This window comes from Herpailurus yagouaroundi, unplaced genomic scaffold (genome assembly GCF_014898765.1).
Source record: "Herpailurus yagouaroundi ecotype Mexico unplaced genomic scaffold, PumYag 182, whole genome shotgun sequence".
NCBI lineage: Eukaryota > Metazoa > Chordata > Mammalia > Carnivora > Felidae > Herpailurus > Herpailurus yagouaroundi.
The window spans coordinates 48206991-48222373 of NW_024412413.1; the positions used below are offsets into that span (position 1 = coordinate 48206991).

Consider the following 15383-nt stretch of genomic DNA (forward strand, 5'->3'; position numbering starts at 1 on the left):
GCAACGTGAAACTAGGACCCAAGAAGTAGAATAATTGTAAAACCATGACCCCCAAGCATGACCTGAAGACCACCCAAGACTACTCATTGAACTGGGTAAACCAGATGACCTGCAAGGCATCTAGCACCTGCACAATTAAGAGGACACTCTATATTTGAATCTATACAGACTCCAGGTACAAGTCCTGGGCTCTACCACTTATTATTTGCCTGACCTTGGGAATGTTACTCAACTCTCTGAGGCCTCAGCTTTCTCATCTATAAAATGGAAATAAGAATGCTAATTCAGGGGGCGCCTGGGTGGCTCAGTAGGTTAAGCGTCCGACTTCAGCTCAGGTCATGATCTCACAGTCCGTGAGTTCAAGCCCTGCGTCGGGCTCTGTGTTGACAGTTCAGACCCTGGAGCCTACTTCGGATTCTGTGTCTCCCTCTCTCTCTCTGCCCTTCCCCTGCTCATGCTCTGTCTCTCTCTGTCTCAAAAATAAATAAAAACATTAAAAAATAATAATAAAAAATTAAAAAAAAAAAAAAAGAGGGGCACCTGGGTGGCGCAGTCGGTTAAGCGTCCGACTTCAGCCAGGTCACGATCTCACGGTCCGTGAGTTCGAGCCCCGCGTCAGGCTCTGGGCTGATGGCTCGGAGCCTGGAGTCTGTTTCCGATTCTGTGTCTCCCTCTCTCTCTGCCCCTCCCCCGTTCATGCTCTGTCTCTCTCTGTCCCAAAAATAAATAAACGTTGAAAAAAAAAAAAAGAATGCTCATTTAGGGGAAACTCTTTCAATAGGCCTTTACCTTATCATAATTTACAGAAATAAAGCCTTCCAAGCCCTCTATAAACCACTCCCTGATGCCCACCACAGGCTGACCACCTGCACCTGGTAGAGTCTTCCAAGTAGACCACTTTCTTGGCATGTCCCCACCCTTCTGCTCTCAACAAATGAGCTGGACGCTTAACAAGAGCCAGCTGTTTCTGACAGATTATGAGTGCAAAAGGGGTGGTTTTCTCTGAAAATTATGTTGAAAAGTTCAAAAAGATTCAAAGGCTAATTGTTTTCTTAAAAGTTATTATGGAATTAGGTGTATATAAAACAGCTTTAAAAGAATAAGGAAAAAAAGCATAAAACCACAGAAAGTGCCTTAAATTCTCTCTTCTATAGGAAATGGATACTGTTATGATATCTAATAGATTATGCCTCCTAGGTGTGGATTATGTTAAAAAGACAATCTAGAATTCTTTTTTTTTTTAATGTTTATTTTTGAGAGAGAGAGACAGACAGACAGAATGCAAGCAGGGGAGGGGCAGAGAGAGACAGAGGGAGACACAGAATCCGAAGTAGGCTCCAGGCTCTGAGCTGTCAGTGCAGAGACTGACATGGGGCTTAACCTCAAGAACTGTGATATCATGATCTGAGCAAAGGTCGGACACTTACTGACTGAGCCACCCAGGTGCCCTGACAATCCAGAATTTTAATCAAAGAATCTACCCATAAAGAAAAACACTGGGGCGCCTGGGTGGCGCAGTCGGTTAAGCGTCCGACTTCAGCCAGGTGACGATCTCGCGGTCCGTGAGTTCGAGCCCCGCGTCAGGCTCGGGGCTGATGGCTCAGAGCCTGGAGCCTGTTTCCGATTCTGTGTCTCCCTCTCTCTCTGCCCCTCCCCCGTTCATGCTCTCTCTCTGTCCCAAAAAATAAATAAAAAACGTTGAAAAAAAATTAAAAAAAAAAAAAAAGAAAAGAAAAACACTGACACTGCAGAGGCCAAAAAATGGTGAAGGAATATAGTGTATATTTGAGTTAAAATTATAAACAGTGTATCAGTTTGCTAACCAACTTTTTCAATTACCTATTCCATATCACGTATGTGATCTTCCTATCTAGATACCCCCAAAATTTATGGGAAAATTGTGAAGACTAAATAAACTACTTGCACAGTGCATAGCACTTAGTAACATTCAACTAAAAACTTTTGTTTTAAGGGTTTTATTATTATCCTGATGGTCTACTATTCTAAGAATACTGCTATCTTCCAAAACATACAGAAAAGTAAAAGGTGTACAATTTCCTTGTATTCTGTTACTTTTGTGTTCATGTACCTTATATACACTCCATACATTAGTAGCCATATAACTTCTGTGGTGGCCACCAGAGTGTCCCAGGATTATACTTAGCCATAAGGATAACATCACAGTAATGCATTAACATAGCAGCATGACCTTGCACTTGAAGCTGACAAGAACATGGGAGAAATGAATGAAATGCTGGTGTGGTACCAGTGGAGGGAGCAGCCACTCTCTGATGAGGAACAGGGGAAAAGGTCAAGAATCCAGACTGAGGATAGTAACTAAGAGAGAACGGTAGAGACCAGAGAGAAGCAATGCAGAAACTGGCATCGCAGGTAACACCTGCAAACTAAGGAGGTACAGGTAATGTAAAGAAGAAGGATCTGGTGATTCAACCTCCTGCTCAGAACTGCTGAACACTAACAGATGTTAAAATGCTTTTCTAAATTACTTAAAAGCAAAATCACATTTTTAAAAGTTCATGTCATTCTGACACTACAATCAATTTTCCTCTTCAAAGAAAAAAATGTTACATAAAGAAATGCACTCTAAAATTAGAACAGTGAAGTACCTTTTTCACCTTATTAAGTCGGGGGGGGGGGGGGCAAACACTAATATCCAATCTAACAAGGATACAGTGAAACAGTACTAGTAATACTATGTAATACTATCCTCTTGGGGAACAATTTGACCAAATGTTTCAAGACTAATAAACCTTCATATCCTTTGTCTTAATATCACACATTTGGGATCTGCCCTAAGGAAATAACTAAATATGATGAAATCTATATGCTCAAAGGTGTTTTCTGCAACATTTCCTATAACAGTAAAAATTAAGTATGACGGTAACAGAAAATATTTAATGTAATATTAAGTTAAAAAAAGCAAAGTTGAGCATTTGCTAAAAATATGATATAAAACATCATATGAAAAAGGCTATAAAAAACTCCAAAATGATAACTATGAGAGGGTGGTTTCAAATTATGTTTTGTCCACTGTCTAACCTTTCTGAAATGTTATTTTACTTCTGGAATTAAAACAAATTATAGTTTTAAAATATACATCTCAAAAGGCTACATACTATATTATTTCATTCACACAATATTCTCATAATGGTAAAACTAGTGTTGGGTGGGGTTGTGAATATATACAGGTAACACGGGAGTTCTGTGGTGATGGAACAGTTCTGAATTTTGATCATGGTAGTGGTTACACAAAACTATACATGGGATAACACTGTATAGAACTACACACATACACACACAGAGATGCAAGGTTTAAAAAATGATGAAATCTGTACATGGTCTGTAGTGTAGTTAACAGTAATGTACCAATATCAACTTCCCGATTTTCATATGTATGACAGCTATATAAAACGTCACCATTGGGGAAACTGAGGTAAGAGTATATAGGACACGACTATTTTTGCAACTTCCTATGAGTCTCTACCTCATAATAAAAGTTGTTTTTTTTTTTAATGCCTATGCCTACTTACATATATATTAGGCACTTTTTTTTTGAGGGAGTGGGAGATAAAGTAATGTAAAATGAGCCACGAAATATATATCTTTCAAGACACTACTGCCTACTAACTATTCACAAAACCACATGAGGCAAATAGCAGACTTTAGATTGAACCATAACTTACTTAAGTCAGGCTTTAATAAAAGGCTTCAATTTAAATGAAAGTATCAGTCAATTTTCAGAATATGCTTAAGTGAATAGTTCTGAATCTCAAACCCTATACTTACATATTCCATTAAGCAATAGTCTTCAGAATTTTCTTCCTTGCCAGAAAAGTTTCAACAGATATAAATAAGATTTTCTTACATATATTCAATTTAAATATATTAAGTGACTAACACAGACAAAGGATATAATAGTTCATGACCTCTAAATTGTGCTACATGATAGCAATCACATCCACCTTGATTCTCCATTTTAACCTCAATGCCAAGCATGGCTCTTGATACCTACTAGTCTCCCAATAACTATTCACTGACTCAGTCATTCATTGAATGAATTCATGTTTTAGCCAAGATTCAATAATCCCTAAGTCCTTCCAGCTTTAACTGAGAATGGGAGATAGAAGGTAGGAAGTAAGCAAAAAAAGGACCCAGATTCTACCAATTCACCAGGTCAAAAGATTACCTTAACCAACATGACATCTTAGTTTATCAATGCAAAAAGTGACCTTAGAAAAACCTTGAGTCATTTCCTCTGATGACCAAATCTTAAAGAATTGTTTAACAACTAGAAAAAGAACTGAACTAGTATAAGAAATCTGCCTCACCAACCTTCACCACCTAATGTTTTTTCCTAATATTTTATTTATTTCTTTATTTTGAGAGAGAGAGAGAGAGACACACAGAGAGAGAGCGAGCGCGCGCAGCTGGGGGGCAGAGAGAGAGAGGGAGAGAATCTCAAACAGGCTCTGTGCTGTGGGCTTGAACTCACCAACTGTGAGATCATGACCTGAGCTGACATCTACAGTTGGACACTTAACTGACTGAGCCACCCACACACCCCTTCAACATCTAGTATTTTCAAGTAAACCAAATCTTTGCTATATGCAAATCCATCAACTTTTTGATCTGAAAATCTTAGCTGGAGTTATGCAAGGCATCAAAAACCTCTCCCACACAAGCTCTAAGCTCTCAACAATCACATGTATATAATTATATGGTAATTATACATTATATCTATCTATATGCATATATAAACATAAACTACATAAGAACATGATTATAACAATACTACCTTATAAGACCCTCGTCAGAGAGCAACTCATGTCTACGTTATTTATTCATTCAAAAGTTCAAGGTACTGACAGTGTAACAGTGTACAAGACACACACAGACCATGCCCTAAGTTTACAGTCTATCTAATAACTTAAAAAGCAAGTGTAGCTAGTAAAAAGAATATTAAGTAAACCAGGGTTTAAATTCCAATGCTACCTCTTATTCGCTATGTCTGTCTTAGTTTCCACAACTATAAAATAAAATCATAAAATATAAAAATCCTTGGCAAACTAGAAAGCACTATACAAAGATAAGTTATACTACTGTACTTAGTTTTTCATTAAGAAAAAATAAAACACTAGGATACCTCCCTGCAGGTTGCTTATTAGTTGCAAAGGAAAAAAAGTACACCATAAATAAACCAAACAACATTTTGACCAAAATTTAAGAAAACAAGATACTAACCACCAGGGGTTTACTTATAAGCTCTAAACTCACAATTTTATTTATTTTATCTTACTTTTTAATGTTTATTTATTTTTGAGAGACAGAGAGTAGGGGAGGGACAGAGAGAGCCAGAAACACAGAATCCAAAGCGGTTCCAGGCTCCGAGCTGTCAGCACAGAGCCCATCGAGGGGCACAAACCCACAAACCACGAGATCACAACCTGAGCTGGAGTCGGACATAACCAACTGAGCCACCCAGGCGCCCCTAACCTATGATTTTAAAGTAGTATTAAGAATCACTCTGTAAAATTAATACACCAAAACAAACAGCAGAATCATATGCAAAGATTTCAGATATAGAAATTATCAGACAAATATAAAAGAAATATATTTAATAGGTTTTCTTTAAAAATAAAAGTTTGAGAACATGGCCAAGAAAAAGCAGACCACCAAAAAATAATAAGGATAAAGCAGTCTTAAAAAGGAACTTAATGAAAAAATAGAGTAGGTAAAAATTTTTAAAACTCAATGAACATACTACACAACATGGATGAACCTTGAAGACATTATGTTAAGTGAATAAGCCAGACACGAATGGACAAATATTATATGATCCATTTATATGAGGTACTAGAATAGCCAAATTCATAGAAACAGTAAGTATAACAGTTCCTGCCAGGGGCTAGTAAAGGGAGGGAAATGGGAAATTATTGTTTAATGGGCACAGGTTTCAGTTTGTGATGATAAAAAAAAGGTCTGGAATGGACAGTGGTGTTAGTGAATGTACTTAACATCACGGAACTAACACTTTAAAATAGTTTAGGAGCACCTGGGTGGCTTAGTCGGTTAAACATCTGATGCTTGTTTTCAGCTCAGGTCATGATCTCACAGTTCATGAGTTCAAGCCCCGGCTCAGGCTCCACAACGTCAATGTGGGGCCTGCTTGGGATTCTCTCTCTCCCTCACTGTCTGCCCCTCTGCAACTTGTGCGGTCTCTCTCAAAATAAATAAAAGTACTTTAAGAAAATAAAATAAAAGTTTAAAGTGGTAAGTATATTTTACTATAAAAATATCATAGTTAAAATAAAGTGAAAAAAAATTCTTAATTCAATAAACTGGTTAAACACAGCTGAAGCAAGAATTAGCCAACTGGAAGAAAGGATCTAACTGTCTAGAACACAACACAGAAAGATAAAGAAATGGAAAATATGAAATATAAAAAATGAAATATGACAGGTTAAGAGGCATAGAGGGTAGAGTAAGAAGACTGAGTATACTTCCATACAAGTTCCAGATAAAAAAAATACAGAAGATAAAATTTGAGGAGAAAATGGCCAAAAGTTCTCCAAAATTTTTGCAAGAGACCACTCCTCAGATTCTATGGCCTGGTGAATTCTAAGCATGATAAATAAAAAGAAATCAACTTCTAGACATACCCAAATACGGTGTGCAAAACAGATTCTAAATATTCTAAATATAGCTATAATAAAACAACAGGTATCTGTAAAAGAATGGCAATTAGATGGATTACAGATTTTTCAAAGCAACAGAAGCCAGAAGAGAATGGAATAAGAGCTATATGAACAAAGAATGCTCACTGCTAACACAGAATGCATACTCAGAAAAACCCATCTTCAGGAATGAGACTTAGATATATTTTCAAACAAATGAAACGTTTTCCAACAACAGACCCTCACTAAAGAAAATTGTAAAGGATATGTTTCAGGCAGAGACAAAATGGTCTTAGATCCCAGACAAGAGGTCTGAGATGCAAATGGGAATGATGAGCAAAGACATTTGTAAATACAGAGGCAAATTAAAGCAAGTGTTTAAAACAATATCTAATTTGTTGGGATTAAGGAAAAACTAAAATAAAGGAAAACTACATAAAATTTAACTTCCAAACTGGAATAAAGGGAAATGAATTTTTTTAATTCATTAAAATAAAAAGGAAAAGGGAAAGATTAACACAAAATTTAGATGGTGGTGACTTAGAACACATGTCAGAGAACACAAATGGTGAGGAGTATAAAGGGACTCCAAAGATACTAGCAACGTTCTATTTTTCCAGCTAGTTAGTGGTAGTTCATTGTTTATCTATCTATCTATCTATCTATCTATCTATCTATTTATTTATTTTTAATGTTTATATATTTTTAAGAGACAGAGTGAGACAGAGTGTGAGCAGGGGAGGGCCAGAGAGAGGGAGACACAGAATCAGAAGCAGGCTCCAGGCTCTGAGCTGTCAGCACAGGGCCCAACGTGGGGCTTGAACTCACGGGGGCTCAAACTCACAGACTGCCAGATAATGACCTGAGCTGAAGTCGGATGCCCAACCAACTGAGCCACCCAGGCGCCCCAACTGTATAATTATTTAAATTGTACATTCAGTACACTGTATACTCTTGTAATAAGTGAAATTTAAAAATTAACACAGAAGAAAATAATCAAGACTAGTGATCACTCTCTAAAAATAATAGATTATTTCACAAACTTTGGTGTTAAAAATTGAAACAACGGGGGCCCATCGATGGCTCGGTCAGTTGAGCCTCAGACTCCTGATTGTGGCTCAGGTCACGATACCAAGGTTGTAGGACCGAGCCCACTTACGATTCTCTTTCCCTCTCCCTTTGCCCTTCTCCCCCACTCACTCTTGCGCTCTCTCTCTCTCTCTCTCTCAAATTAAAAAAAAAAAAAATTGAAACAATAAAAATTTTATTTCATTTAAGAAACACTTACCAAGTGCCTAATCGTGGCTTATAACTGAGCTGAGGAGTGGCAGGAAGATTTCTAACCTCCCTTCTCCTGGGCTTCCTAACCCTTGAGAGCAGCACTAACACAGTAGTCACTAGCCACAAGTGAGGCTATTCGCAATTAAACTAATTAAAATTAAATAAAATTTAAAAGTTCTTCTATAAAACTAGACACACTTTAAGTGCTTGGTAGGAATATGAGGGTCACTATATTGAATAGCAGACTTAGAACATTTCCATCATTACAGAAAGTTCAATTAGACACTGCTGCGATATTTTTTATAACACTAGAAATATGTTGATAATTGAATAATCTTAAAATATAAAAGAACATCTTAAAATTGATTAAATCTCCTTTTAAAGTCATTTTATTTCTATGAAACTACAGCTTCTTAGTAGTATTCAAAACCGTTTGATGTTTGTTAAAAACCTATAAAGTGTCAATAATTGCCCACAATCCCATGTCCCACCAAAAAGCATTCAACACAGCATTTTCTTTTATGAGCCAAAAATAAATGGTTAAGCACAGTTGCTACTAAACAAGCCATGTCATAGGGATATGAAACTCCCCAGGATGAACATATCGCTCCTTTTGGGGGGCACCAATTTTAGCCGACAGTGCTTTAAAATACTGTTTACATCTACATAAAATAGCAAAATGTGAAATTCATGTGCATTTTTATAGGAATCATGAAGTTTTCTACCTAGAGCAGGACTCTTTGGGCTACCTCTCCAGACTTCTGAGCATACCATTCATTTCTGCCATCAGGAGTATTTCCAAGGAAAAATGTAAACATTTTTAAAATAAACGAATTCTATACGAGTCTTTTACTTACCAGAAACAATGATATACAACAAAACTCTATAAAACAATAACATCCTTAATATATAAAGCAACAAACCTCCAGTTTCCTTTAACATTAAAAGACAGAGGGCCTAAGCTATTTCAACTTAACCTGAACATTTTCCTTTAGGTATTCTAACACATATTCAGTATTTCTATAGCACTCGCAATTCTTAAAATTACCTATCCAAAAACACTAAAAGGAAACCAATGTTAAACCTTAATTTAACAGTCATTTAGGCTTCTGCACCTTAAGTTTTCGGCCCCCCAGTGCTAAGTGAACGAGGGGAGTAAAAACACTTCCCATCTAGACAACTGAATGTAATTTCAATAGTGCTTATGCTAATAATTGGTTTGTGTCCCCAGGAGGACTTCTGTGGCTCCACTTACATAACCCATTATGCAAAGTGCTGAACTATTCTTTCTCTAGAAAGCATTTTGAATACTGATATTTGTACAAGGTTTACTTGCTATATTAAAAAAGCTTTTCGTACTCTAGCTTCAAAGATCTTCCCTGCAGAAGAGGTGAAAAGGAAAGCCAATTTCTACTACTTCACTATGTCAAAGGCTAGATATTTATCTTGTTGGCTAATCAACAGAGTAATGTCTTAGAGCAGCACCCCCAGACAGCCCCCATAGTTTACCAGTTTCCTCTCGAGACTCTGGTTAGGAAATACAGCTTTAAATAATTTGAAGCAACCTGTCTGAATTGAAAATAATCTGAACTGCTCCTTGAAGGTCTTCATGTAAAACTTCACAACATTAAATTCAGCGGTGGTGAGAATCAAAATACAGCCCCTATTGGGTAATGGAAGGGTAGAATGTACCCCAAACCTAACGTGACTATGTATAGTATATTGGATAAGTAATCTCCCCCAATTCCCTGGTTCTGTTTAAGCCAAGATTTTCAAATCTCACAGAACCATAATCTTAAAATAACATCTGGGGGGACACGCATAATCTTAAAAACAATAAAACTGGGGGACATGCATTGAGTTGCCAACTATTATTTTGACAAGAACATTTAAAAAGAAAATAACTGTCAATTACCACCAGCATTATTTCATAAAAGAACTAATATGCTTACATCAGAAATGGTAAAAGATACTTTTAGAAAAAAAATACTGTCTTTTAAATTCAACAGATCTAGTTTTATGAAAAGCTAACTCATTCTCATTTCAGACAAGTGAGAACTCTCACGGACTACACTTCATAGTCCAGCACTAGGGAACCACAGGTCTAAGCAGCTAACTCCCACTTGGAAAAAGAAAACAACGGTAGGACATGCCCAAACCAAATATTAACCTATTCAATAATGAGGAAATAGAGGCTTGGAGAGGTTTAGGGACTCTCCCAACGTCACAGACCAAGAATTTTGACACAGATCTGTCTAATTCCAGAGTCAGAGTTACTAACCATTATGCTAAGTTTCCGCTAATATCCTTTCAGTGGTACAGAGATCCATCCTAATCCAGTCACCTTTGTGACCAATGACAACTGAGGAATTTCCAAGACAGCTGGCTAGAGGTGTACTTCCCTGGCCATCACTCAGACTAAAGCTAAATGGAACTCCTGACCTTTGCCTCAATAATACCAGGCTCACTGCAACTAAGCCAACCAGCCCAGACAAAGCACACACAAACCCCCCTGCCTCCAACAACACTGACGCAGGACTCTTAGGACATTCCCAAGAGCCTGACAGAGTAAAAAAACATATTCCTCAAAAACAAAAGGGATACATTAATCCTCAAGAAGGAAATAAGCACGTCCATGGTTACTCAGTCTAAAAATAATAAACTTGCCCTCATAAAGTTACAACTCTAAGCCTCATTCCTTAAACTATTACAATTTTTTACACATTAATACACAGGTTCCCCATATTTAAGTATCTAAACAGAAAACTACAGGAAATTCTAAAAATCTATAGTACTTAAATAGTTCCCAAATAAAAATACATAGTTTTTATATATGTATCATTACGTGATGGATAAAAGTATCTTACAATTCTATCCCTCTAGAATAATCAGAACATTAAAGACAAAACTGCTTATGTTATTCAAAAGTACTTATAAAAGAGAGTTGGAAAAAAAATACATAATTAGGGGTGCCTGGGTGGCTCAGTCAGTTGAGCCTCCAACTTCGGCTCAGGTCACGATCTCACGTTCATGGATTCGAGCCCTGTGTCGGGCTCTGTGCTGTGGGCTCAGAGCCTGGAGCCTGCTTCGGATTCTGTGTCTCCCTCTCTCTCTCTCTCTGCCCCTCCCCTGCTCATGCTCTGTCTCTCCCTCTCAAAAAATAAAATGTCAAAAATTAAAAAAAAAAAGTATGTAATTAAATACCATTTTCTATAAAAGGCACTATTAGCAGCCAGTAGGAAAGGAAGACACAAAAATATATTTGAATATTCAGAGACTCTTGATATCGAAATCAAAATTAAAAGTCACACACATAAATAAACAGAATACTTATCAGAGATTTGCTTCCAAATCCTCACATATCACTTGCCAGCAAATGCCCAAAAGAAAAGACCAAACAGCTCTTCAGTAATCAAAGCCTAACACTCTGGAACAAATGACTCTGAAATAACTCATCCTCTATGAAATGGGGTAACAGTAGCATAATATTCTTGCTAGCAATGGCAAAAAAACTGTATTTCCCGACTGGATTTTCAATGATCAGATTCTTTGTACTCCTGAATCTGCAATGAGAGGGAGCAGAATACAATACAGACTATATTTATTTTCCTCCTGTTTTAAACAGATGCCATCTCAAATAAAGGTTCACTTTTTTTTCTTCCCTCATAAACTCTCCCCTGGCTCTTTCATCTCCTTATACAGATTCAACAAGTGCATCTATTTGTATTGTCCTCTACACCCATATTTAATATATGCCTAGCACTGACCTCTCTCATGAACTAAGAACCCACATTCCCAAAAGCCTCTGGGCATTTCCAGTGTTTTGCAAGTACATAAAAAACTCAACATATTCAAAACTGATCACACTATGCACCTCCTTGCCTAGATTTCTAATAACAGTACCACCATCACCATCACCCATACTCAAAATGAGTATAATTTTCAACTTCCAGTTCCCCCCAACCTTCCCCCAACAATTGCTCCTCCCCCCGCCCCATCTCAATGCCACTGCCCTTGCCCAATATGTATATTGAAAGTTGGCTTTCTACAACCATTTTACATATGACACTATTAGACCTCGTTGTTTCTCATTAACTCCTAAATACAGCATTTAAATATGTTCCTCAATCCAGCCCCAGTTAAAATTTCAAACCACATCTCTCATTTCCAAAAATCAACCCTATATTCTAAGTAATCTGTCCACTAACTTTTCTCTGTGTATACGATGGCCTTTCCCACCTCCACACTTGTGCTTACCTCATTCCCTTTATTTGAAAAGCCTTCTTCATCCACCTACTACCAACCCCTAAATTTTTGTCTTAGCAAAGTCTTACCCTCTGCAGTGGTAAAATCAGGTTACCAGTTTATTGGGAGGCAGCATGATATAGTGGAAATGCACGGGCTTTGGTGCCAGGCAGACCTGGATTCAAACGGAGACTCAGCAACTTAAGATATTTGAGTATTGCCCTCATGATTAAGAAAGATGCTTATATGTTGTTGTGAAACTTAGAAAATGTACGTGAGTCCAAGAGCATAAAGCATAGTGCTAAGCGTTCAACAGCTTCAGAGCTACCTTCATAAATATTATTAACCTCCACTTTTTAGCTGATTACTCCAGTTAAAAATGAACCAATTTTCCTTTCATAGAATTCCAAACTTTGGGTCAAACCACTCACACAGTAAGCATTTACATATTTTTATACAGATATCTTACATCCCCTTCTAGACTTCAAATTCATAAAGACCAAAAACTTAATCTTTGTATACTATAATGCCTAACAGTGTTTTTCATGAAACACACACCACCCACCTCCCATTAGAAAAAATTTAATATGCCTAACAATTGAATTCACCTCTTCATGATTTCTGACACATCCTAGGAAATTACTGCCAAAACATGAATTTTAATGCTTTTGGCCATATCTTTATTTGTTCCTACATGGTTGCCTGACATAGCTTGATGCCTAACAGCAAAAGTTCAGTATCCAATGAATTGACTTGAATAATACAATAAAATTTACAATGTAAATGTTTAATATCTATTGAATGAACTTGAACATAATAAAATTTACAGTGCCTAAGGGCACCTGAAATTCCCCAATTACCTTCTTCTGCTCTTACAATTCTTTACATACTTCCCTTCTAAACACATTAGCTATCATACTCTCAGTATGGATTCAGAATCATGTCTAACTTGACTCCTTTTGCAGATTTTCTTTATTCCAATATTCCAACCAGAAGCTCTAAACAATTAAGTACTTCAAATGACTAAGAATCTAGAGTTCCTATCTAAAACACGGGCAACTAATCTTCCCTCCACAATTTTTTCCAGGGACTTTAAAAACCATCCACCCTTTGACCAATCAATAAAGGAATAAAAGAAACCATTTTTAAAAAATCATCCACCCTATGCCTGTTGAAAATCAACAACACTAAAATAAATGTTCTTGTCCACAGGTGAGCTCACTGAAAATTATCACTTCAGTCTACTTTCCCTAATTCATGATATTACCTTCCCTTCCAGTAGTGGGAGGAGAATGAGGTAAGTCCCAAAAAAACTACAGTGTATGTCCTAATATAAGCACAAGATGAGAAATGCAGCAAAGTGTCACTGGTTTCACAAAGCTGGTTTTGTGTATACTTGCGTTGCAAAATCATTGGTCATCTGCAGACAGCCACAACCTGCAGTAACCACATTTTCTTGTGATAATTTAAAAATCACTATTAAGTGTGGAAAACCCTTATCTCCTACAAACCTTCCAGCAGTTTATTATATAAAATCTGTTCACTAAAAAAAAACAAAAACAAAAACAAAACTACCTACATCACTTTCTCCTCCTCTAGGAAACTCTCAATTTGTCGGAGGTAAACACTTCAAAATATAGGTTAAAAACACACACCCAGGAAACCCCTCTGCCCACCTGTGTGCACCCTCTGCAATGCAGCACAACTGCAACAGTATACGGAACCCCGATGGAGTTACTGAGAAAAAAAATTTTTTCTTTAAAGGTTAAGGAAAATGACAGTTCCAAATATGAAGGCATACAAACTTCGGGAAAGAGGGGATACAAGAATTCGCCAACCCTCTGCAATTAATTCATGCAATAACCGCAGACTGAACTCATCGTTCAACTGTGACTTCAGATGGCCACAAGAATTAGGAGTGCATATTAGAGAACAGCATCCTTAAGCCTGCAAGAAAAAAGGGAACTCATCTCAACTACTGACTTTGCTCGAGCAAGTTGTTTTTCTAAGTGACTTCAACAACAGCTTGAGCAAGCTTTCCAGTGAGTAAAGATCGTGGGAGACACGCTGGTGCCACACTGACCTACGTATCCAGAACCGGTCCCGAGAGCAGTCCAATTCGATCCCGGGAAACCCCTAGGCGGGTCTGGACGAAAAGCTTTGCAAAGGATCCCCCGCATCTACACAGGCATCGCCCAGCTCTGAGACCGAGGAGACGACACCCCTAGGACCCAGGCTAATTACTGACCCGAGGACAGAGCCAAAGGATGCAAAAGTCGGGAACTGGAACCATGACAGAGTCTGGTGTCCAGGTTCCCAGCCCCATGTCGACACAGAAAACCAAATCTGAAATGCAGCGCGAAGATTTGGGGGAGCAGAAATGAGGAGGTCGGATGGACGGAGGCCCAGCCCATCCCCACTCTGAAGTCCCAACGGCTACAACAGCTCCAGGAACCCCCTCCTCGGCTCCGCCCAGCCTACCCCAAGGCCCGGCCGCCCGCTTCTTCCCGCCCGGCGGACTGTGCGAGAACATCGGCGGTCGTCAAGCCCCTTCCCCGAACCCCGACAGCCGAGCCCGCAACGTAGAGCGGGCAGCGGGGGCCCGAGAGCACAAGCCCTGACGCGGCCGGCGGCAGTCCGGGTGTGCTCCCCCGGCCACTCACCGTCGGCCTGGACGTTGGGAGGGAGCAGGCGCGGGTCGGCGGCCGCGGACCTCCGGGCTCCGACCAGGGCAGGAGCCCTTACGCGGGGCCGATCGAGCCACAGCAGCTGTGCCTACCAGGCCTCTCTCCGGCCCGAACCTTGGAAAAGCACTTCCGGGGGAGCGGGGGAGGGAAGGGTTTTGGCACCGGAACTGCTAGCGGGCCGGAGCTGCCAGGGCCTCCCGGGCGGGGTGGGGCGGGGCGGGGCGTGGCCTCTCCAGCCTAGCGCCGTAAAACCGCCCCCAGACTCGTCACTAACCCTTTCTGCCCCGAGGCCCTTTGCATCTTCAGGCTATGGTTGCGTCCCTCACTGCTCTTCCAGTTATTCCACTCCAGCCACCTAATTTTCCAGACCATGAAACAGAGGATCGGGGAATTTGGGTGCAGGGGTCTAGCGTACACAACCGGCCTTCCGACTCCAGTATTTTCTCCACTCCAGTCCGCCTCCTTTAAAAATAAT

The 15383-nt window shown here is 39.0% G+C and overlaps 1 protein-coding gene across 2 annotated transcripts in view; it reads right to left on the bottom strand.

Moving 5' to 3' along the window:
* FRS2 (fibroblast growth factor receptor substrate 2) overlaps window positions 1-15045 on the bottom strand; it is a 113246-nt gene extending 98201 nt beyond the window's left edge. For both annotated transcript variants that reach the window (XM_040491456.1, XM_040491455.1), the window contains exon 1: window positions 14885-15045. The gene's annotated coding sequence lies outside the window, so the exon portion shown is untranslated. The remainder of the gene's footprint in view (window positions 1-14884) is intronic.
* Window positions 15046-15383: the final 338 nt, after the last annotated feature.